At 35.6% G+C, this 24,929-nt stretch overlaps 1 protein-coding gene and 2 long non-coding RNA genes across 7 annotated transcripts in view; all 3 read left to right on the top strand.

Annotated features, from left to right (window-relative positions):
- The window catches only part of LOC307120270 (uncharacterized protein), a 911,732-nt gene that overhangs the window by 198,170 nt on the left and 688,633 nt on the right, over positions 1 to 24,929 (top strand). The gene's annotated exons all lie outside the window — the stretch shown is intronic.
- Positions 1,450 to 10,865, top strand: LOC307120638. 2 transcript variants are annotated; one of them, XR_013815834.1, is made up of 4 exons: positions 1,450 to 1,551; positions 2,010 to 2,125; positions 9,434 to 9,529; positions 9,742 to 10,865. It is a non-coding gene; the product is annotated as an uncharacterized lncRNA (long non-coding RNA). The 2 variants fall into 2 exon arrangements; XR_013815835.1 differs by lacking the exons at positions 1,450 to 1,551; positions 2,010 to 2,125 and adding an exon at positions 6,343 to 6,392 and having other exon boundaries at positions 9,442 to 9,529.
- Positions 16,804 to 22,865, top strand: LOC307120139. Its single transcript, XR_013815754.1, has 3 exons — positions 16,804 to 16,961; positions 20,416 to 20,470; positions 20,586 to 22,865. It is a non-coding gene; the product is annotated as an uncharacterized lncRNA (long non-coding RNA).

Here is a 24,929-nt window from a genome sequence, read left to right as displayed (position 1 = left end):
ATGTGTGACAAAACGTAGTTTAAAGACTTTTTCAGGCGATAATATAGTTGTTTAAAGCTCAAATATGTGGTTAATTTATAAAAAGAGTGCCTATTTGAGCATTTTATCTGGCGTTTTCGGAGTTGTGAGATCCAGGCGATCAGTGGCATTCTGCGCTCGTTTACCCGGCGAGACCCGCCTTTCCTCGGCTAGTCCTTCTCACATTTGCCGCTGGCTCTGGCTCTTTTTTTCTGCTCCAGTCTCGTTGTGAAATGGCTGACATAGATTTTGTTGAGAGGGTAGCTGCGCTTTATTTGCTGTGGAAGGCTGAAAAGCGATGTAGACTCATTTGGCGCCGTGTCTGGGTCCATCAGATCCTCCAGAAGCGCACCCAGCTCGGTGAGTTTCATCAGCTCCTCCACTGTTGTTCGGATTTCTGCCTCCGCTTGTAAATGCGTCACTACTAGAGCAAGCTCGTGATTGGTTAACGCGGCGCGAAATATCCGCCAAAGTTCAGATTTTTCAACTTGAGCGATTCCTCAATCGCATGAATCATGCGAATCTCGTCGCCTCATTCGCGCGAATCGCGTCGCAGAATGCCATTTTGCGTCTCTGCATTGACTTAACATGTAAATCACTCGCGCAAATTGCGTCCGGTGTGAACGCACCATTAGGCTGAATCCGAAATCGCCCCATGTACCCTCAAATAGGGCATTATCGGAGGGGACAGCCATTTGTAGTGGTGTCCGAAGCCATAGATGTTATTGAGTGCACTCATTCAATCCCACATTGCACCACAATAACGAGATGTCCAAATTCAATCACTCGTTTTAATTCACTCCTTCAAGTGAACTATATTAGTAGACTGAATAGTGAATGAGGGTTTAGGGAGCGATTTCAGCCAGATATGGCCAAACATTTAAAATAGGCACGAGTTGGTCCGATGAATGCATGCAAAACCAGTAGACAATGATATATTTAACATTATCATGGGAAAATCAAACTGTAAATTTTAAATAAAAACATGAAAAAGTATTATTTGAAAGATAATCACGCAGTACACAGAACACAAGAATAATGGAATGACAAATATTGCACGCTTCGGATTTAATAAAACTGAAATATAATTTTTTATCTCTGAGCCTTGAAAAAATAAATATGATAAATAAAGCACATTTTTATTCTTATTAATTGAAAGCTGTGTTTAACTCAGTTCAAATAAGCCTCAGCAGGTTCTTCAGCGGTTCATCCCCGTCACTGAGAGGATAGAGGAGGCACTGAATCTCACCTTGTGCTTCATTCAGTTTGTCTTGAGGAATAATGTGTCCCCAGACCAAAATCACATGCACTATTGGCTTTCATTCATAATTGCTTTTAAGCAGTTGGTCAAATCAGATGAGAGGTCACAGTTTAACTGACAGTCTGAAGTTATTCTGGGATGGAACAAAAACAGGCCATGTCTGAGCGTTCAGATTGAGGCTACAGTACTGGCAGATGAAGAAAGAACTTCTCTGATCTCTGCGATCTTCACATGAGAGGGACAAATGTGTTCCTGTTTCCCAAGATGATAATGTGAGCAGTTTTCCTATCAAGCTTTTCAATCTGTAAATACATTTTGTGTGAGACAGGGACATCTCATTTACTTTCATTTCTGTCCCTGAAGCATTTCCGGTGCATGCAAAAACTTGATTGTGTGATTTTAGTTATGAGTTAAACTGGTACTGCAAACACGACATCGCATTAAATCATAATCTGATCATATTTCCCTGATTGACATTCCTTGGTGGGAAATTCTGGGAATTATGGGAATCAGACATTTTTCTCTTCTGTACTTTCAAATGTACTGCAGTTTTCTCCACATCATTACCGGCAAATGCATGTATTAAGTTTTACATGCAGTTTCTTTCTGACACATGTAACATGCAGCACATGTACAGTAACTACTATTTCTACATGACATGCTTAGATGATTTCCATTAAAATAGGATCAAAATGACTGTGCACATTCACCGTCTGTGTGTGTTTAACAGGTAAGGTAAACTATCAAACACAAACAAGCTTGCTGACTGTTCAGATCAAACTGTTTCTCAATATTCCCTTTGGCTTCATTCCACTGCAGTCAGATACAGAGATAAAGTGAACAGAGGTAAGCAGGACCTCCAAACTGAAAATATTCTTCTTTAGTTGTTTTTTAAAGTGTAAATGAGAAGTATCTAGTCATGACATTATCTAGACATTTAGTTTCTTTTTCATGTCCACACACAGAGACCAAACAGTGACCCTGGACCACAAAACCAGTAACAAATTGAGATTCATACATAATCTATACAACATGAAAGCTGAATAAATAAGCTTTCCATTGATTTGTTAGGATATGACAATATTTGGCTGATATGCAACTATTTGAAAATCTGGAATCCGAGGGTGCAAAAAAATCCAAATATTGAGAAAAATCGCCTTTGAAGTTGTCCAAAAGAAGTCCTTAGCAATGCATATTACTACTAATAATACATGTTTGATATATTTATGGTAGGAAATTTACAAAATACCTTCATGGAACATCTTTACTTAATATCCTATTTTTGGAAAAATCGATAATTTTGACCCATACAATGTATTGTTTGCTTTTGCCACAAATATACCCTTGCGACTTATGACATGTCACATGTTTGATAATCCAACATTTATGAACAGAAGATAATCACACATTTTTGGGTATTTAACCCTCTGGGGTTCTTCAGTCTAAGTGGTTGTAAAAAAAAAAAAAACCACACTCAGGACTATCGGGTCAAAAATGACCCCCTTAGGAAATGAATGGGAAATTGGCAAAAATATGAAAATACAGTTTTTTGTGCATACAATCTACAAATCAGCCAGGATGCAGAAAAAAGGACTCAACAGTGAAGGGGTGAATCTCTAAAAAAAACTCACACACACACAAACACACACACACACACACACACAAAAACACAATTCGCTTTTGGAATGGCACGTGTTAATTTGTCTGCGTGTGTTTTTGTGTGTATATAAGTGTGTGTGTGTGAGTTTTTTTGTCTGTTTTGCACTCTTGATGTTTTAGAGATTCACCTCTTCACTGTTGAGTCCTTTTTTTCTGCATCCTGGCTGACTTGTAGATTGTATGCACAAAAAAACTAATTTCCCATTAATTTCCTATGGGGTAATTTTTGACCCGAAGGACCTGAGTGTGACTATTTTTTTGTACGACCACTTAGACTTTTCAAATCCTGTCCCCAATTTTTTGGGGTGTTCATATTCCAAGTACCAATAAAGTCACCAAGTTTCGGACCATTCCGATGAAGCTACGATTTTTAATTTTGTTTTATAAAACGCAAGATCCACTATAGTGGTAAAAATGTGCTATTGCGTGATAAAAATGCTCAATGTGTCCACTGGATGGCACCAATCTCATTAAAAAAATTGCTTTCATGAGGCCTAGGCTTGACTCTAAATGAAATGATATATATATTAGGGATGCAACAATACAGTTAGTCCACGGTTCAATACATACCACGGTTTTCGGTTCGGTTCGGTTCGATTCGGATGGCTTGTCCCATCAGTTTTTTGCTATTCTACTCTTAGGCGACAGGAACAGCAAGAGGTTAAGGAGAAAAAAGACTATTTTTATTGCAATACTCTTTCTTTATTTTACTTAAAAGAATTGAAAACCCTTACTTAAACTTAAAACTTTACTCTAAAAAAAAAAAAAACCTTGTACACATTCCTAGTGTATTGTATAATATAAAATAAATATATATAAAGATTCACACTGGCGGCTCAGAGCATTACAGCAGCATTTAAATATGACACTGAATGAATAAATGTAAAAATAAAACACTAGACTTCACAATAAAATAGTTTTTCAGTCAAGAGCAGTGAGTGATTTTCTCTTTGTCTTTTGTTGTTGTATTAACATTAAATTATGTCATCGAGAAATGAATACAAGTTTGGAACAATATTAGAGTGAGTAAATAATGACATAATTTTAGAGGTGAACTGTCCCTTTAAGGACAGCGTGTTCACTAGGCTGCTGCTGTCAATTTAAGACCTGCGTGCATCTGGTGAGACACACGCGATTTTACTTTCACTTTAGACATAACCGACTGTGTTTATGTTAACCTTGTGTGTATTTGACAGTATTAGCGCAGTAAGAAGACTACTTAGTTCAGTAATCACGTGTTTGACAGGCGTTTAGTGCGCGCCCTCGGAAAAGCATGTTAAAACCGCGCATGAGCCGCCAAGGCTTTAAAACGCATGCAAATAATGAACTTTCTTGATTGTGAATAACTAGGCTATAGTGTTCCATGAGTATAACTCTACCACTAGCGTGTGATGTGAATGTATGTCGCGTTGTTCAGTATTGGGATGGAGGCAAATAATAGAATTTGTAGTGCGAAAATTTTGCATGCGAATTTCGGACACAGTGTGCAAAGGCCTTTACAAATATAAAAAAAATGATGGCGCATTTCCGGCAAAATCCAGCAAAACGCTCCACTCATGAACCGCTCACACTCACCGGTAAAACTACGTTCACTCATATCCCACTCCGACATGACGTGCTATAATTGTTGCAGCCATTAAGGTATTTATTTTTATATTTATGTTTAAATATTATAATGTGGGTTTTTTATGTCTATGTTGTCTATCTATGTCGTTTATGAAAAGTGAACAGCATGAGATAGGACACATCATAAGATGAATGGAGTTGATCAGACATGATTCATTGACCACTTCATTAAGTTTTGTTTTGTATAAATTTTATCTTAATTTTAATCAATGTTTCATCAGCCAATTGGGGCATTCTGGGTTGAGCGAGCGGAGCTTAATTGGTCAGTATTATTAAATTGCAGACAAAGATTTTGGATAGCTAGGTTGGTGTGGTAGAGGGCCCAACATCATGTTCTTTCATAGGGCCCAAAATTGCTAGCGGCGCCCCTGCTCATCATTCTTCTTCCTCCAAACACGTTTAGTGGAATTATGACCAAAAAGTTCTATTTTGGTCTCATCTGACCACATGACTTTCACCCATGACTCCTCTGGATCATCCAAATGGTCATTGGCAAACTTAAGACAGGCCTTGACTTTTAAGACAGGCCTTGACTTCCATTTTCTAATGATTGCTCCAACAGTGGTCCTTTTTTCACCAAGCTGCTTGGCAATTTCCCCGTAGCCCTTTCCAGCCTTGTGGAGGTGTACACTTTTGCCTCTAGTGTCTTTGGACAGCTCTTTGGTCTTGGCCATGTTAGTAGTTGGATTCTTACTGATTGTATGGGGTGGACAGGTGTCTTTATGCAGCTAATGACCTCAAACAGGTGCATCTAATTTAGGATAATAAATGGAGTGGAGGTGGACATTTTAAAGGCAGACTAACAGGTTTTTTCAGGGTCAGAATTCTAGCTGATAGACAGGTGTTCAAATACTTATTTGCAGCTGTATCATACAAATACATAGTTTAAAAAAATCATATATTGTGATTTCTGGAATTTTTTTTTTTTAGATTATGTCTCTCACAGTGGACATGCACCTACGATGACAATTTCAGACCCCTCCATGATTTCTAAGTGGGAGAACTTGCAAAATAGCAGGGTGTTCAAATACTTATTTTCCTCACTGTAATTTTTTTATTATATTCAATGGGAAAAAAACGGGTCATAATTATTGCATAAATATTAATTATAAATCATAAAATTATCTCAAAACACCAAAAAAGAAAAGAAAAAATATTTTTGAGCAAAATATGTTTCATTGATTTTACTCAAATCTTTTTTATCTTAATCCCGCCCTCCGGGTCATTTTTGATCCGAAGGTCCTGAGTGTGACCCATAAATGAAGAACCCCGGAGGGTTAAAGCAAGTGGTTTTCAAACTGTGGAGCGCCCTCAAACGGTACATATGGTAAATGGAAAAAAACAAACATTTGAAATGTGCTTTTTTATTTTCTAAGTCTCATTTCTAATCCACTGTTTTATAATCGCTTTGTGTGTCGAGACTATTAAGACCTTACCCACACTCTTACATTGACTGTGAACGGTGAGACGATTCACATGCTAGTGACACTTAATGTGATCATATGAGCTACTTGATCTGACAAAACAATCAGATCAACAGTGTGCATCACGACAGGATAGTTTAGAAGATTTAAAAAACGGAATGAAATGAGCTCAGCTGTGAAATTGGACTTTGAAACACCATTAATGTTTTCCTTTGTGAATATTTGCAAATAACAAATAAGGGTGAAAAAATTCCCGTCAACTGAATAAACTGGCCAAGGTCATGTTTGCACTGTCCAGTGTTTAAAGGTCATGTTAGATTTGCAATAAAAACTCCAGCGATACTGACAGACAACATTGAAGTCTAAAATCGTGTTTGGAGCAAGTTTCATCAATAGTTTCTCAGGTTTAGACAAAAGAGAACTGGAGCGCTGCTGGAATCCCTTGTATCCTCTGGTGCTCTTGGAAGGGTTAAATGTTGAAAAGGAATTTGGAAAAAAATCCAAGTCAAGGCACTCAATAGGATGCAAAAGTAAAAAGCCTTTATTAGTAGGGCTAAAACATTAAAACACCAACGCGTATCGGCCCATTGGCCTTCATCAGGGTGTTGGTAACAAACAGACAGGATCAAGCAATACTTATAGTTGCATTGGTTTCAGGTGTGCCACTCTGGCACTTGCAACACAATTTTTGGCCACTAGAGGCAATCATTCAGATAATGGCTTTTGCCAAAGGTTAGATTATACAAATACAAGGTAAAATAAGAGATCTCCAAGTGGAAAAAATAGGAGTGACACCAATACATACATCTTGTGTACTCCACACAATTATGTCCCTGAAGTCAAGAAATGTCAATATGCTAGTTACCCATCTTACTTCTGAATTCATTGTCAAGATAGTTCTAAAACAACAGAAGAAAAAATGTTATGGGCATTACAGTACATTCAAAGAATAGTCAACATTCACGGACAACAATAAACTGTCCCTAATGAGACACAGCCATTACAAAAAAGGTGAGAGGTCAAAATCTTCATTGAGACCTGGATGGCTGGTGGCCCTCAAGGAATAGATCCAATATGTCTCCCTTTGTTTAAGGCGTTTGATGATATCCCCACCCCTGGCATCAAGGCGAATAGCCTCAATGCCCACTACTCTAAGGGTCGAATCACTCCCATGTTTTGCGTCTATATAATGTTTGGCCATTGGATAGTTCATATTTCCAGTCCGAATGGCATATCTATGTTCAGCTACCCTGTCTCTCAGTCTCCTTTTAGTTAAAGTAAAAACAACCACAAGTACACTCTAAACGATAAACAACATGGGTAGTATTGCAATTTCTAAAACTATTAATAGTGTAAGTCTTATTGCTAAAAACATCCATAAATTTGTCAGTTTTAGCAATATTCTCACAATAATTACAATTACCACAAGGAAAGTTTCCCTTGGGTTGACGAAGCCAAGTTTCACGTTTAGGAGCAGGGAGGTAACTTCTTACTAACTTGTCTTTAAGTGTAGGGGCCCTCCTAAAGCTGATCCCAGGGGGTTCCATGAATATTTCCCGTAAAGTCGGGTAACATTCAATAATGTTCCAGTTTTTCTTTATAATGTGTTTAATCTGGACAGCCTCCTTGCTATAATGAGTGACAAAATAGGGTTTCTGTGTTGATACTCTTTTGGGTCTAGACTGAAGCAGGCTCTTCCTTAAAGCTGATCCCAGGGGGTTCCGTGAATATTTCCCGTGAATATATCTGTTTCTAGGCTTATGGGAGGAGCGCTATATATTTTCCCAAGTTAACCCTTTTAAAGATAAAGTCTTGTGGTGGGGTAGATACATTGACGATGTGATTTTGATGTTCTCAGGCTCAGAAAAAGAACTTGTAGACTTCCATGTATATGTAAATAGCTTAAATGAGAACCTAAAATTTAGTCTGGACCAAGATTTACACACTATTAACTTTCTGGATCTACGGATCTCAAAAGATAATGAGGGATTCTTACATACATCTATCTTCAGAAAGGCAACTGATCGTAATACCTTATTGCATGCTAATAGTTTTCTACCCCTTATGGCTTATTGATAGCATACCCTTTGGACAGATCCAGAGACTAAGGCGTATATGTGATTCAGATCAGGATTTCCAGTATCAATCTATGGATATGCAGCAGCGTTTTCGACAAAGAGGTTATCAAACACAAACTCTCGTTCAAGCTCATAATCGAGCCCAATCACTTGAAAGGAAGAGCCTGCTTCAGTCTAGACCCAAAAGAGTATCAACACAGAAACCCTATTTTGTCACTCATTATAGCAAGGAGGCTGTCCAGATTACACACATTATAAAGAAAAACTGGAACATTATTGAATGTGACCCGACTTTACGGGAAATATTAATGGAACCCCCTGGGATCAGCTGTAGGAGGGCCCCTACACTTAAAGACAAGTTAGTAAGAAGTTACCTCCCTGCTCCTAAACGTGAAACTTGGCTTCGTCAACCCAAGGGAAACTTTCCTTGTGGTAATTGTAATTATTGTGAGAATATTGCTAAAACTGACAAATTTATGGATGTTTTTAGCAATAAGACTTACACTATTAATAGTTTTAGAAATTGCAATACTACCCATGTTGTTTATCGTTTAGAGTGTACTTGTGGTTGTTTTTACTTTAACTAAAAGGAGACTAAGAGACAGGGTAGCTGAACATAGATATGCCATTCGGACTGGAAATATGAACTATCCAATGGCCAAACATTATATAGACGCAAAACATGGGAGTGATTCGACCCTTAGAGTAGTGGGCATTGAGGCTATTCGCCTTGATGCCAGGGGTGGGGATATCATCAAACGCCTTAAACAAAGGGAGACATATTGGATCTATTCCTTGAGGGCCACCAGCCATCCAGGTCTCAATGAAGATTTTGACCTCTCACCTTTTTTGTATTGGCTGTGTCTCATTAGGGACAGTTTATTGTTGTCCGTGAATGTTGACTATTCTTTGAATGTACTGTAATGCCCATAACATTTTTTCTTCTGTTGTTTTAGAACTATCTTGACAATGAATTCAGAAGTAAGATGGGTAACTAGCATATTGACATTTCTTGACTTCAGGGACATAATTGTGTGGAGTACACAAGATGTATGTATTGGTGTCACTCCTATTTTTTCCACTTGGAGATCTCTTATTTTACCTTGTATTTGTATAATCTAACCTTTGGCAAAAGCCATTATCTGAATGATTGCCTCTAGTGGCCAAAAATTGTGTTGCAAGTGCCAGAGTGGCACACCTGAAACCAATGCAACTATAAGTATTGCTTGATCCTGTCTGTTTGTTACCAACACCCTGATGAAGGCCAATGGGCCGATACGCGTTGGTGTTTTAATGTTTTAGCCCTACTAATAAAGGCTTTTTACTTTTGCATCCTATTGAGTGCCTTGACTTGGATTTTTTTCCAGTTTCTCAGGTTTGTTCATTACCGTGCTGTTGGTACTGTAAATTCTTCAGGCAAAAGAAGACAACTAACAAAATATTCATTTACCCAGAACAACAAGGTAAGAACTTTACAACTTTACTCAGCAAGTATAAGATAAAAAACTAAGGGACTGGCACAGCTGGGTTAAAGTAACCCAAGATACATGCAAGTAAAAACAAATCAAGGGTCCAATCATTTATTTTATTAAGTATGTTCTTAATGAATCACAATCAAACTACTTTATTAAGTCAACTGTCAGTAAAGATGTTTTATATATGAATTGTTCACCAGGTCATGGAGATTCCTCAGTCTGCTGTGATTCTGCTGCTGGTCTTGTGTTTGCCGTTCTTCACTCATGCTCAGCCAAACGATATAAAGCCCGGTTATCAAAAATTCCTCACGCAGCATTACGGTCCTCGTATGAATGTGCAGAAGTGTACCAGTGAAATCAGCCAGAAAGGCATCACTGAAACTGACGGTGGCTGCAAACCTGTCAACACCTTCATACAAGCAAACTCAAATCAGATTAGAGCAGTTTGTGGTGGAGGAGGAAGAACTGTACCAGGCAGTGACAAGGTTGTGAGCAACCAGCCTTTTCCTGTGATCATTTGTAAATTAAAAAGTAAAGGGAAGACACCCCCAGACTGTGAATACAGAGGGGTCATGTCCACTCGTTATATTGTGTTGGGGTGTACCGATGGCTGGCCAACACATTATGCTGAAGACATAATTAATGTAGGCTGAATAGAGCCTTACAGAGCTTTGCAATATTGATAATCATTTGTTCACATCTCATTTTTTCGTCTTTCTTTGTTGTTCAAGTGCAAAAAAACAATGAATGTCTAATCAACAAACAAGTCTATCAGTGACCCAGCAGGCACACAATGTCATAAGACGTTGATATTTGCTTACATTTTGGTTGACTTAAACATCCAACATTGGACAGACGTTGCATTTTGGTTGAAAATGAAAATCGGGTTGACGTCAGAACCCTAACGTCAATCTGACGTCATATTGATTTCCGGTGCCTGCTGGGGAAGCATGTATCACACATGTACTTAATTATATTTGAGCCAAATCAGGAAAAAAAAGGGTTTTATTTAATTTTGAAGAACATACAAGTTCACCTTGAGTTAAAAGAAAATGTACCCCTCTGTCTTTATGAGACTCTGTAGGAACGAGAATATCTTCACTGTCTCTCATCATTTACTTTAAATGAGTATAATGTTAAAAATGACGCTATTTCTTTCAGTTAATGGTTTATTCTGAACTTCTTGTCTATTCTGCATGTCTATGTGTGTAATCATGTTTATTGTGTGCAAGATTCAATGAACTTTTAATCAGGTGAGGGAAGAAAGACGCAGATGTTTTTTCAACCTGTCTGTAATCCTCAATAAAACTTCTCTACTACCCTTAAACGTGTCTGCTTGATTGTCTTGCTGCTCAACAACTATTGCAGTTGACACTTTTGGGTCCAACGATACCTTGACTTACAAAAGATTCATTACTTATCTGCCATATTGGAAACTGTTTATTCTCCACTTGTGAAGTCTGAAATCGTGTTTCATCAGTATTTGCTGGGGTGTGTTCATTACCGTGCTGTTGATACTGTAAACCCTTCAGGCAAAAGAAGACAACTAACAAAATATTAATTTACCCAGAACAACAAGGTAAGAACTTTACAACTTTACTCAGCAAGTATAAGATAAACAAGAGATTTGTCTTTAACACAAATAAAGAAAAAACAAAGAGACTGGAACAAAAACGTGCTCAGCTGGGTTAACTAAAGTAACTGTCAACTATCATCGAGCCCATGTCGAAGTGACTGACAGATATGGAACAACTCTGTTACTATTGTAACCTCAGAACAAACACATGGTGTCCCTCCTGCCACAACACTGAACTGTCTGCTGAATGGTCAGGACACGCTCTCGGCTCCTCAACACAAACTTGAATGAGTGGATGCACACCAGCTCCTTTTATAGCCGTGGCATGCAAATTCCACTCGCCAATTCTCATTGGCCTTTTCTTCTCAACGTCTCAGAGGTGTTTAGGGCTCCCAAGTGCGACCCCTGTGTCAATCATCAACACCACGTCTCCTTCCCTCCATCAGGGATTGGAGGTTACAATAATAATTGAGATGTTCACTTTAAGAGTAAACGGAGACAAAATATTTAGAGAGAGAATATCTCTTTTCTTTTATTTTCCTCTGTTGTTACAGTGTATAACCACCCTTGTTTGTTAATTCTTTATAATTATTTCTCCTATAGTCTCGTGTAACCAGACCATCACACTGACGGCAGAGGGTCTGCGGCCGTATGTATGAAGCCGCTCAGAGTAAAATTGTCTTAAAGGGACAGTTCACCCAAAAATAAAAATAAGTCCACTATTAACTCACCATCAAGTCATCCTAGGTGTCAATCCTATCAAGTCATCCTAGGTCCCATCCTATCAAGTAATCGCCTTCCGTATTCAAATTATGGAAAAAGTGTTGAAAGTGCCTCTGCAGTTCAAAATGCTTACGCTACCAGGGGCCTGTTTCAGAAAAGAGGTTCAACCAACTCTGAGTTTAAACCTGAACTATGAGTTGACTTACTCTGAGATGGGAAACTCTGAGTTTTGGGTTTCAGAACAGCTGAATTGAGGTAGTTCAATCAACTCTGAGTAGTCTGACTCTGAGTTAAGCTCATGCACTCCAACTATGAAAAGCCACGATCAATGGAGCTCTGAAATTACGATTCACCATGGCAACAGCACCCAACAAAAAGACGTTTGCATACTTCCGGGTCAATACACAAGTTTAATTCTTCATTATTTTAATTAAGTTTAATTTTCATGGTATCCAAAAGGCAAACAAAGAATGTGGCAGCAGCTAAAAACCAAAAAAAAAAAAAAAACATAATTCAATCAGGAAAAGCTTTAAGCATAAAATGTTCATGGGTGTTGGTTTAATGACTTTACAAACATTTGACATATTAAATAAATATCATTCAGTGTCCAATGTGCAGCAGCTTTTCCCACATAGACCCTTTTCACAGACTGTGATGACATGGTTTAAAAGTCATCAATATCGTAAATCCTGCAACGTTTTTTGTATTTTTTTTATGTATGTACATTTATAACACTAATACTTTGTATTATATTACTTTTGCATCAAATTACAAAAATCAAGTTACCGCTGCTGTGAGAGTGTTTCTAATACAGTGTCTATGGGAGTGATGGTGAAAATTAACATCTTTCTCTCTTTTCACTGCAGTTATCAATCCCACTTTAATTTTTCCATCTTTTTGAAAGTTGTGAAATCACTTGTGGAGTTTTTCTTTTGCTATTTGAGCAAATGGAGACACAAAAATATATATTTAATGTATTCTCTCATTCACCGCTATAAGAGTTTACCCAACTATGACGACTTCAGCTTCTGAAACCCAGAAATGTGAAAAGGGTCTATGCTCTTTCACATAATGACATGTTCTCTGATCCCACCTGTTACATTTATTAATCAGGGTAATGACATTAACATTTGACTTCTACTCAGGCCAGCCAAACTCCAGCACCACTGACAGATGAAGAGGAGATGGAGGAAGAATATTAACACCCAACAGGAAAAAAGAATAAAGTATTTGTAGGAAATAAAGATTACTATAAAAATGTAAATAAATGTATTTAACAGCTGTGGTGGTAGTTATGCCATATATCTTGTACTACCATCTGGCAGCATCCTTCCATTCCATACAATAATCCGTTTTCAGAAAGTTTGATGATGGGTATATGAGTGTCATAAATGCGTCCAACCACTGGAAATCCTAAAGGAAATTCTAATTATTAGGTTACTTCTAGAGGATTATCAAGTGAACGTCAGGATCCTGTATAAAAGGACATGCCATTTTTGTCACTTTGACAGTGTCCTCATGATGAAAATATGAGCAATGAATGTTCCTGCAAAGAATGCTTTTCTTACTTTGTATTTTTGTCAAGTGGCAGATGATTTAATTTGTTTTAAGTAAACTTTGCTTACTTTAGATTTAGATTAAATGTATATTTTTTTTTATATTTATACTTGAAATACGACCAAAATACTCAGTAAGAAAAGCATTTGTGGCGTTTGAATTAATGAATAAAGTATTTAAACACTGCTGGTGCTTTAAAAAGGGGCAGGAGAAAAAAAGAAACTCTGGGTTTACCAAAGAAAACCTGCTTCTGACCAGGTTAGGTTCACAGAGTAAGTTACCCTGGTAACCGACTCTGAGTATAAGTTACCGCTCTTTCAGAAATGGGCTTGGCTTACCCTGCTTTCTCGGGTTTGACATACCTCCCATTCTGAAACAGAAAACCCAGAATTTCCCTTATTTCAGGGTTAACCTACTCAGAGTTTTCACTTAACCTCCTTTCTGAAACAGGCCCCAGGTACGCTCGTCAGACGTAACGTAAACATTTTGAACAGCGAGAGGCACTTTTTACACTTTTTCCATGGAAGGCGATAGGCCAGAACTTTACTTTATAAAGTTTTAAATATGGATATTTTTCTATATGTAGACTTAAGAATACATGTGATTCATTAAGGGTCCTAAGAGTTAAAGGGATAGTTCACCCAAAAATGAAAATTCTGTCATCATTTACTCACCCTCAAGTTGTTCCAAACCTGCATGAGTTTCTTTGTTCTGCTGAACACAAAAGAAGATTTTTTAAATGCACAATATTTTCCCCTGCCTTGGCTTTTCAAGGGGCTCATGAAAGTCATATTTCCAAATATACAATGTTTGCAAAATATGCCAATAAAAAGTTGACTAAAAGTGTGTCTAGTGTTTTTGACTTAAGTGGACCTGACTGAACTAATCTATTTCAAAAAGACAAGATAGACTGTTGGAAGGGTTATTATGGAAGGCCATCTTTACTTAACCAAACAAATATTTATCAGTAAATAAAGTAAAACAAATAACTTTCAACATTTTACACAGATTACACATGCATAACCTTCCTGTTAAATAAAAAAAAAGGATATTGATTTTGAACTGTTCTTTTATGTTGGCTGAAGCTTTGTTTAATTTATTTTGCCATCGCTCTCATGTAAGAAAAGATTTGACTAGATTTATAATTGATAACACTGACCATGGCTTCATTTCCCACAAGCTCATCGAGACGACCCTGGATCGACCACCATGTACCTAGTAAGATAAAGGACCTCATCCTGAACTTCAGGCTTAGTCACTTCAAGGAACTTAACATCAAAATGGCAGCGGCTTGAAAAAGGGTATCATATCTGGGTGTATCATCCGGCAGCCCCCCATCAGAGACTTTATTAATAACCTCACTGTAACCATTACCATCAGTGCCAGGAGGCTGAGTTATACTCCAGGGCCTGGAAAAACTCATATCTTGGGCAAGGAAGAGTTCTAAGTCCAGGTCCATGGGGCTGAAAAGGGGGAAAGTGTTGACCAAGTTCCACTTCGAGGTGGGTGGTATTGTTATCCCATCCATCACAGAGAAGCCTGTCAGTAGCCTTGGTGTATTGGAAGCCAGTTAGTGAGAGCTGTGCAGGTAAACCTCACTCCCCATGATCTCAAGAGCTGCACTAGCGACTGACGCTTCACTGTAAAAAAAAAAACATTTAAAAAGTACATTACCTGGTTGCCTTAAAATTTTGAGTTCATTGAAATTAAAAATTTGAATGAATACAATGAGAATCGACATAACCCTTTATTAAAATATTATTAAAAGATTTTGTAAGCATATTGCGTAATTGTGTGTTTTATTTGTAATAATACAGTAAAACAAAGCATATATAAGCTTGTATTACTGTATTATATTATATTATATTATATAAGCTTTTATCACTGTATTATATTATATTATATATGCTTTTATTACTGTATTATATTATATTATATTATATTATATTATATTATATTATATTATATTATATTATATTATATTATATTATATTATATTATATTATATTATATTAATTATATTATATTATTTTAATTATATTATATTAATTATATTATATTATATTATATTATATTATATTATATTATATTATATTATATTATATTATATTATATTATATTATATTATATTATATTATATTATATAAGCTTTTATTGCTGTACTATATTATATTATATTATATTATATTATATTATATTATATTATATTATATTATATTATATTATATTATATTATATTATATTATATTATATTATATTATTAACTATATTATATTATATTATATTATATTATATTATATTATATTATATTATATTATATTATATTATGTTATGTTATGTTATATTATATTATATTATATTATATAAGCTTTAATTACTGTATTATATTATATTATATTATATTATATTATATTATATTATATTATATAAGCTTTAATTACTGTATTATATTATATTATATTATATTATATTATATTAATTATATTATATTATATTATTTTATATTATATTATATTATATTATATTATATTATATTATATTATATTATATTATATTATTTTATATTATATTATATTATATTATATTATATTATATTATATTATATTATATTATATTATATAAGCTTTAATTACTGTATTATATTATATTATATTATATTATATTATATTATATTATATTATATTATTTTATATTATATTATATTATATTATATTATATTATATTATATTATATTATATTATATTATATTATATTATATTATATTATATTATATTATATTATATTATATAAGGTTTTATTGCTGTATTATATTATATTATATTATATTATATAAGCTTTAATTACTGTATTATATTATATTATATTATATTATTTTATATTATATTATATTATATTATATTATATTATATTATATTATATTATTTTATATTATATTATATTATATTATATTATATTATATTACATTATATTATATTATATTATATTATATTATATTAATTATATTATTTTATATTATATTATATTATATTATATTATATTATATTATATTATATTATATTATTTTATATTATATTATATTATATTATATTATATTATATTACATTATATTATATTATATTATATTATATTATATTAATTATATTATATTATATTATATTATATTATATTATATTATATTATATTATATTATATTATATTATATTATATTATATTATATTATATTATATTATATTATATTATATTATAAAACTTTAAGTTAAGCGTATATGTTATTTTAACCTAAATATATTCAGTTTCACAAAATTACATATTAAGTTATTTTCTGTGATGAATATACAAACGCTTGCTCCCTTGTTCTTGTGGAAATGTTTAACCTCTTTAATGAACTCTGATCTAATCTCTCGTTCTTCAGTGATTGGCTGTTCACTGCAAACATCGCACTTTTATTTGCTCATTTCTGAGTATTAAAAGCCAGAGGATCAAGACCAAAGTTATCGACGAACCTGAACTCAGCATTTGTTTGTGACAGGACTCAAGGCTCTCTCCGCAAACTACAGACTGTATGTAAGTATCTCTTTATTTTCTCAATACTTGTGTATTTCTATAAGTTATTTTCAAGCAGCCAATTTGCAAAGAGGTTGTGCATCAGTAATCGAATTGAGTGAACTGGTGTAGTGGGTCTTGAAAAGCTACAGAAAAACGGGTAACATTTCAGATGAATGTCGTCTTTGTAAAGTATTTTTACAGGGGTTGATGACTAGTAAATAATCTTGTAGTAATTGATCTATTATTGTCTTGACTCATCACTTATGTTGGTGAACGGTGCTCTCAGTCATATCAACTTACATAAGGTCAGATTGGTTAGATTTTCTCTCCAAAAACACTTTCCCCCTGTTTCTTAGACAAGGCTTAAGCTATAGTCCCAGACTAAAATGTATGTTTGAGCTGTTTTAACTGAAAGCAATTTGCACTGGCATATCTTAAAATATGTCAGTGCCATTGTTTTGATTCAGGAAGACACATTTATAAAAGCTACTTAAATGTCCCAATTGAAGGTCTAATCCTGATTTAAACTATAAGCCCTGTCTGTGAAACCAGGGTTATAGGTATTTGTGCAGAACTGTAGCCTTTGTTTGCATAAATATAATTTCTATCATGACAATTCTCCAACTCTCTGAAGATTTTTAGCATGACAGTTTTAATGAAATAGCATAAGTTTAAAAATCCTATAAAATTGCTGTTGTTGATGTATTATAAGATCAATAATAAAGTAAATCAGGACATTTTATTTAATGTGTACATAGTTGAAAACATTTAGCTAATTATTTAAGTGTAAAAAAAACCAACCTTTTTACCGGTTATGTGCTGCTATTTGTATAGGAAATTCAGCGTTCTTCCAAAGTCTCCCCATTTTTTGTTGCCGTAATACTTTTCTCTTGTGTTAGAGAATGATTGCAGCTTCCACCAAATTACATGTTGTTGAATACTGATGACAAATAAAATTGAATTAATTTCAACCAGAGAAAATATTGAACTGAAAAAACTGGACAAAGTCACATAAGTAATGTAAAATATTTAAAAGTCATGTCATGTTTTACAATAAATAAATAAATAATTAAATACAAATCCTGGGCAAAACTTAAAGGGATAGGTCACCCAAAAATGAAATATCTGGGTAACACTTTATTTTACAGTGTCATGTAGTTACTATAGTATTAGCTATAAATTATGCATAAATACATGCAACTAGCCCTAAACCAAAACAAACCCTAATCCGAACCCTATAGTAAGTTGTGTGAGATGTGTGAGATGTGTGAGATGTGTGAGATGTGTGAGATGTGTGAGATGTGTGAGATGTGTGAGATGTGTGAGATGTGTGAGATGGTGGTCCAGTGGGTTAAACTGGAACTGATATGCAGAAGGTTGCTGGTTCGATCCCAGTGGTCACCACCAGTGTGTCCTTGAGCAAGGCACTTTACTCCATGTTGCTCCAGGGGGATTGTCCCTGTAGTAAGGGCACTATAAGTCGCTTTGGATAAAAGCGTCTGCCAAATGCATAAATGTAAATGTAGTTAATTAATATTATGCAGTACTTAAATGTATAATAACATGCGTAACAAAGACACCTTAAAATAAAGTGTAACCAAATTCTGTCATTGTTTACTCACTCTCAAATTGTTCCAAACCTGTATAAATGTCTTTGTTCCGGAAGATAATTGGAAGAATGTTTGTAACCAAGCCGATCTCTGGCCCCATTGACTACCATAGTATTTTTTTGCCTGCTATGGTAGTTAATGGGGCCCGACAGGGGCGGACTGGCCATCTGGCATACCGGGTGTTTTCCCGGTGGGCCGCTGGACAATGTGGGCCGGCCCGATGCTACATAAATATGAAGAATAAATTATAGTAAAACTACGTAGCCTATATCCTTCCGTCAGCCCAGACGAATGGCCCACTCAGCCCACCTGAGGCAAAACTCTAATCTATAACCTGGTGTAAAAGCGCTCGTCAATGTCAAAATGTTTGCGATATCCAATCAAATTGAAGGAGGCGGGATTTACTGTGCACAGCAGCCGAGCAGCGCGGGCGGCACTTGAATGCGAGCCGAAGTAAGAGCGGAATATGAGTCAATGGGCTACAGCAATATTTCCCGACTGTTAACAATTTTAAAAATGTTAAACGACGGACATTAGTTTCCAGGGATGTAAACTACTGCTGACCTTTTAGAATTAATCCGATTGTAATGCCTTTTACGATATTCGTCTCAGAATGCACAAAGAAACATTAACGTAGGAGTCGCAGTTTTCAGCATATCAAAGGGAATGTTTGTCTTTCTGTTTCCAGGCTTTCTTTCCAGGTAATTTCACAATCATTTTCAAATTATTCATAGTACTCAAAATATATTTCTGAAACGTAGGCTTAGCCTACACATACATCATGCTAAAACTGGCAACTTTCATATTCAAGCAGCCAATGGAAAGTGTCATATATGAAAATAAATATATAATTTGCTAGTTAGTTCACATGCATTATTTTACACACTGGTAATCAAAAGTTTGAAATAATTAAGACTTTTTAAAATGTTTTTGAAAGAAGAAGGCTGAATTTATTTAGCTTATTTATTTGATCAAAAATACTGTAAAACAACAAATATTAAGACATATTAATACAATTTTCAATAGGCCTAGTTGTTTTCTATGAGAATGTTTTGTAAAATGTAATTTATTTCTGTAAAAGCTGACTTTTCAGCATCATTACTTCAGTAAGTGTCACATGATCCTTCAGAAATCATTTTAATATGCTGTATTTTTCATATAATTTTTAAATTCTTTTCCACTATTTGAGCTCTATTCCATAAATTTACAGATTACATACTATAACCACTAGAAAGGCACCCTAAAACAGTCCACATTCTGCTCTACATCCTAAGTCTTCTAGACCATAGCATTAATTGTATATGGTCTGATTTTATGGTGCACTTAATGATATTAAACTACAGTGTAGGGAAAAGAGAAATCAAAATTTGTATATAAAAAAAATGCTATCTGCCATGTGCACCAGGGAAGACAAATTATAACCTGAAGCAGTATGCCAGTCATTCAGTATGATAAGCATTTCAATAAAACAATTAATATATTTCATATTTTTGTATAAATAGCTTTGGTGTTTAAAATTGCCCTGTGTATAATGAGCTAGTGGGTTTGTGGTGAGGTGTGTCGCAGACCGGGTGTGATGGGCCGCTTTGTGCCAGAAAGTCCAGGGCCACTTTTTTGCCCCAGTCCACCCCTGGGGCCCGAGATCTGTTTGGCTACCAACATTGTTCCAAATATCTTTCAGAACAAAGACATTTATTTGGAACATTTCAAGAGTGAGTAAAGAATTTTCTTTTTTGGGTGAACTGTACCTTTAAGTCTCTGCTGAAGCCAGTTAGTTTTATTCAGCACACTAGTGTGTAGAGCATGTTTCACTGGTATTAGTTGAGGTTTTGATCATTCATTTGCTTTTCATTGTTTTACAGCCTTGGAAGAAGAGAAGACAAAAAACCCTCTTGGAACATTTACTCATAAAACGAGGTATATAAGCCCTTAATTTAATTTCACTTAATATTTTCTTCACTAAATCACGACTAAACTTCTTTATTAAGTGAAATGTCAGTAAAGGTGTTTCGATGTTTGTATTGATCACCAGATCATGGAGATTCATCAGTCTGCTGTGATTCTGCTGCTGGTCTTGTGTGTGTCGTTCTCCACTCATGCTCAACCAGCACAGATAATGTCCCGTTATCAAAAATTCCTCAATCAGCATTTGGATCCTGATATGAATGAGTATAGGTGTACCATTGAAATCAGAGAGAAAAACATCACTGGAACTGATGGTGGCTGCAAACCTGTCAACACCTTCATACAAGCTAATGAAAATGATATTAAAGCAGTTTGTGGCAAAGGAGGAACTCCACAGGGCGGTAACCTGTTTAAGAGCAACCAGAAATTTTCTGTGGTCACGTGTAGATTACAAAGTGGGGTGAGTCACCCAAACTGTCAATATGGTAAAGGGAAGAGGTCCACTCTCAATATTGTGTTGGCTTGTATAAGAGGCTTGCCTGTACATTATTAAAATGTGTAAGTAATGACAGCCTCACAGAGCTTTACAATATTTTTCTAATCCTTTATTCACTTCTCATTTTCTGTCTTTCTTTGTTTTTCAAGTGCAAAAAAAGACAATCAGATTCAATCACAAAGCCAAAAATAAAATCGATAAATAAAGTCTTGACCTAATGTGGCTAATGTGCAGTGGTTTTAACCAGTTTTTTCCACAAGTCTATCAATGAAGTCTTCCAGCTGTGAACATGAACACAATAGATTTATACATGTACTTTAAAACATGTGTTTTGAAAAGATGTCTTACAATCTCTAATTATATTTGAGCAAAATCAGATTTTTTTTTCTTTTCTTTTGAAGAACAGCATACAAGTTGTTGAAAGAAAATGTACCCCTCTGTCTTTATGAGACTCTGATATGAGCGAGTCTCTCATCATTTACCTTAAATGAGCATAATGTTAAAAATATCTTTACATTATTTCTTTCAGTTAATGGAATATTCTGCACTTCTTCATGCATGTCTCTGTGTGTAATCGTACTTATCGTGTGCGAGATTCAATTAACTTTTAATCAATCTGTTAACCCTTTTTGAGCATTAAAAATATTTTAATGGGAGTAGTCAATGAGCAAAAACAGATGAGGGAAGAAAGACGTAGACGGTTTTTCCACCTGTCTGTAATCCTCAATAAAACTTGACCCTTAAACTCGTCTACTTGATTGTCTTGTATCTCATCAACACCGCAATATTGTGCAGCATTTCTGTCATAGTTGTCACTGTACAACACTTTTGGGTCCAATCACACCATAACTGTCTTTCAAAAGGTTCAGCCATTTTACTTGGCTGCCATTTTTAAATTTGAATTAGGGCCTGAGCACTGATGGTGTGAGGACCCTATTGGAATGGCTCGGTCTATTCTTCTTCTCCGAAATTAATCGCTTTTTTTGAGGCCCTAAACATGCTCAAAAACTTTGCACATGCATCAGAAGTGGTGAAAAATGACATCTGATATGGGTTAAAAAACTAGTTGTGGCAAAATGGCTCGATAGCACTGATGAAGCCTTGATCTGGAGTGTCGTACTCTCCCGCGTCCACTCCAGCAATGGCACAGCGTTCAATCAGCTGATGCCGCCCAGGTAAGTGGAAATACGCTCACCTTCTTCCGTCCATTTCTTTTACTTTTTGTCAGTGTAACGATCCCGGTGTTGTACCGGTTTTGTAGGGACTTTTATTTTGAAGTGTTTATGTTCCTGATGTTTCTGTGAATATTCATGTGTCCTGTTCCTTTGGCCATGTTTGTAGTTTTGTAGTTTCTCACGTTGATTTAGTCTCCACAGGTGTATCTTGTTTACTTGTTACAAGATATATACTGTATATAGCCCTTGTGTTGCATTTGTTCTCTGTCAGTTGTTGTTGTTCCATGTTCTCCATGTTTCCTTTCGTTTGTATACTTGTTTCTTTATTTAAAAAAAAAACCCCTGCACCATGCCTCAGCCTGCTTTTTCCGGACGTTACAGAACAACTGACCAATTTTAATGGATCTAGCAGAGAGTAGTGATGGGCAGACCGAGGCTTCGTGAAGCACTGAAGCAGTTGAAGCATATGTGCCATATTGTTTCGAAGCTTCGAATCAATCCGACACCCGTCTCTACGGCGACATCTAGTGGTCACTTGCATGTATTGATCTGAAATACCATGACAATGAGCCATGTAAAAAAAAAAAAAAAAAAAAAAAAAAAATTTACATCTGTCTGACAACTACATGATCTTGATTGTGTAACCTGTAGCCTCCTCATTGTGAATAACTATAGTTTTTTTTTTTTTGTGGTCATGACAATTTAACATTAATAAAATAAATAAAGCCACAATGTCACATTTATTACATAACATTTTTATTCAAAAATATTATTTGCTCTGCTGTTAATATATAATAAGGAGTTAGCTGACTTCTTTTTTTACATATATTTTCTCCAGCCTATAAAAAAATCCTCTCACATGGGACACTTGTTGTCCTCTAAGTCTGCACCCTCCAAAATGCCAAGATGAGTGCTCCTCAAATGGTGCATCAAGGCTGCACTATCACAACACACACATCTCACAATACACACATCTCACAATTATTTGGTGTTTCCAAATGGAAACGCTCCCACACCACAGATGTACGGCATCTCTTGTAATGGACAATAACAAAGATAACTTCCTGATTAACAACATCCGCATGCTGGGAAAATGTTATATACCTACACAAATGCAAATTCTTAAAGGTGAAACCAAGATTTTATTAATTTCATAATGAGTTTAACTCTTATACAAAAGCCCTCAAAGTTATGAAAATGCAATCAGTCTTTTTTTCCATTATAGAAGAATATTATCTTCAAACAAAACCCTTGCCCCTTTAATGTTTTTTTGATTTGCCTGATATATTTTTCTACTGTACTTTCAAGCACATGATCTGTATTTTGTAATACAAAAATGTTCTGTTATTGCCCTGCTGTTTGTAAATTATTATTTGTTCAGCAATAAAAAAAAATGTACGGCATCTCTTATGTGGAGCCTCCATTTTTATCTATTCTATTAATATATCTATATATCACCTATGACTCTATATAATTCTATATCTCTCACTTATGCTGTGCTATCTGTCACTATCTAACATATGAATGTGTCACTATATCTATCCTGTCACTATCTATCTGTCACTGTCTATACCTATCAGTCAATATATCTAATTTAAATCTAGTCTAAATATAGCCTAACTAACCAAAGCACACTATAAATCTCACTTATATCACAAAAACCCACGAGGTGAAGATGGATTTACTTCACTTTTAAACTGTGGGGAATTAGGTTTATACAGATGTGTGACTGTGTGGCTTGTTCCCGCCCCCTTTAATCAACGCAGTTTCGGAAGGTGCCACCTGATGAAACACTTCGAAGCTTCATTTAGCCATAGTCACGTGACATGCGTGTTTCGAATCACAGTTCGGAGCAGTGTTTCGAAACATCTGCGCTTCGGGATCTCGGCAAAGCCCCGAAACGCCTGTTTCGCGTCAGCCATCCCTAGCAGGAGGTGATCGGGACCTGGTGAGAATTCTCTGCTCTGCTCTAATTCTCAGAATGGCCGTCCCATTGAGAACTATGTCAGGGAGTTTTTAGCATGCTGCCACCTTGCTTGTTTGGATGAGGTCATGCTGATAGAATGTTTTTGGAATGAGCTGGATTGGCCAACTGATGCCAGGGGGTGGTCCTAGCTGGACCCTGGAACAGTAATTGGACTTTGCTTTGTTGCTGTGTGGATCTCCCTTCACTGTGGGCAATGTGGATGAGGACCCATTACCTAAAAAAAAATTGGGGGGAGGCTATACTACCCAAGCTCCGACGGCCATGAAGATTGGCCTACTGTGGACCCCAACTGCCATGGCCTCCAAACCCACATCTCCAACCATCATGGCCGCCATGTCTGAGCCCTCTGCCAAGATGACCGCCACACCTGAGCCTTCAGCCAAGATGGCCGCCGCGCCAGAGTCTCCAGCCGCCATGGGCACCACGTTAATGCGGCGCATGTTCTTTTGAAAGTCAAATATTGACGCGGTCCATGCAAGTATTTATAAGCAACTGAAAAAAGCACAAATGTCAGAGCATGTCAAAACTTCTAAAGGGCCCCTAAACTGCCTCAGACCCCTAGGGGTTAATAAGTCATTTTTACTTTATTTTCAGCAAGGAAAAAAAGACATTGATGACACTCTAGTGGACATGATAATCAAGAATTCACAGCCATTTTCAGTCATGGAGGATGAGAGCTTCAGGGCTTTTGAGAAAAAGCTTGTAAGTTAGACAATGTTAAGTTTACATTAGGGGTGAAGAAACGCTGGAAGCCATTAAAGGCAGACAGTATAAAGTTTACACACTCCATTTACATGAAGAAATGCTTGGAAA

Source organism: Gobio gobio (assembly GCF_949357685.1).
Source record: "Gobio gobio genome assembly, chromosome: 24".
NCBI lineage: Eukaryota > Metazoa > Chordata > Actinopteri > Cypriniformes > Gobionidae > Gobio > Gobio gobio.
The sequence above is the reverse complement of the archived record's forward strand: the minus strand, read 5'-3'. Positions and strand labels throughout refer to the sequence as shown.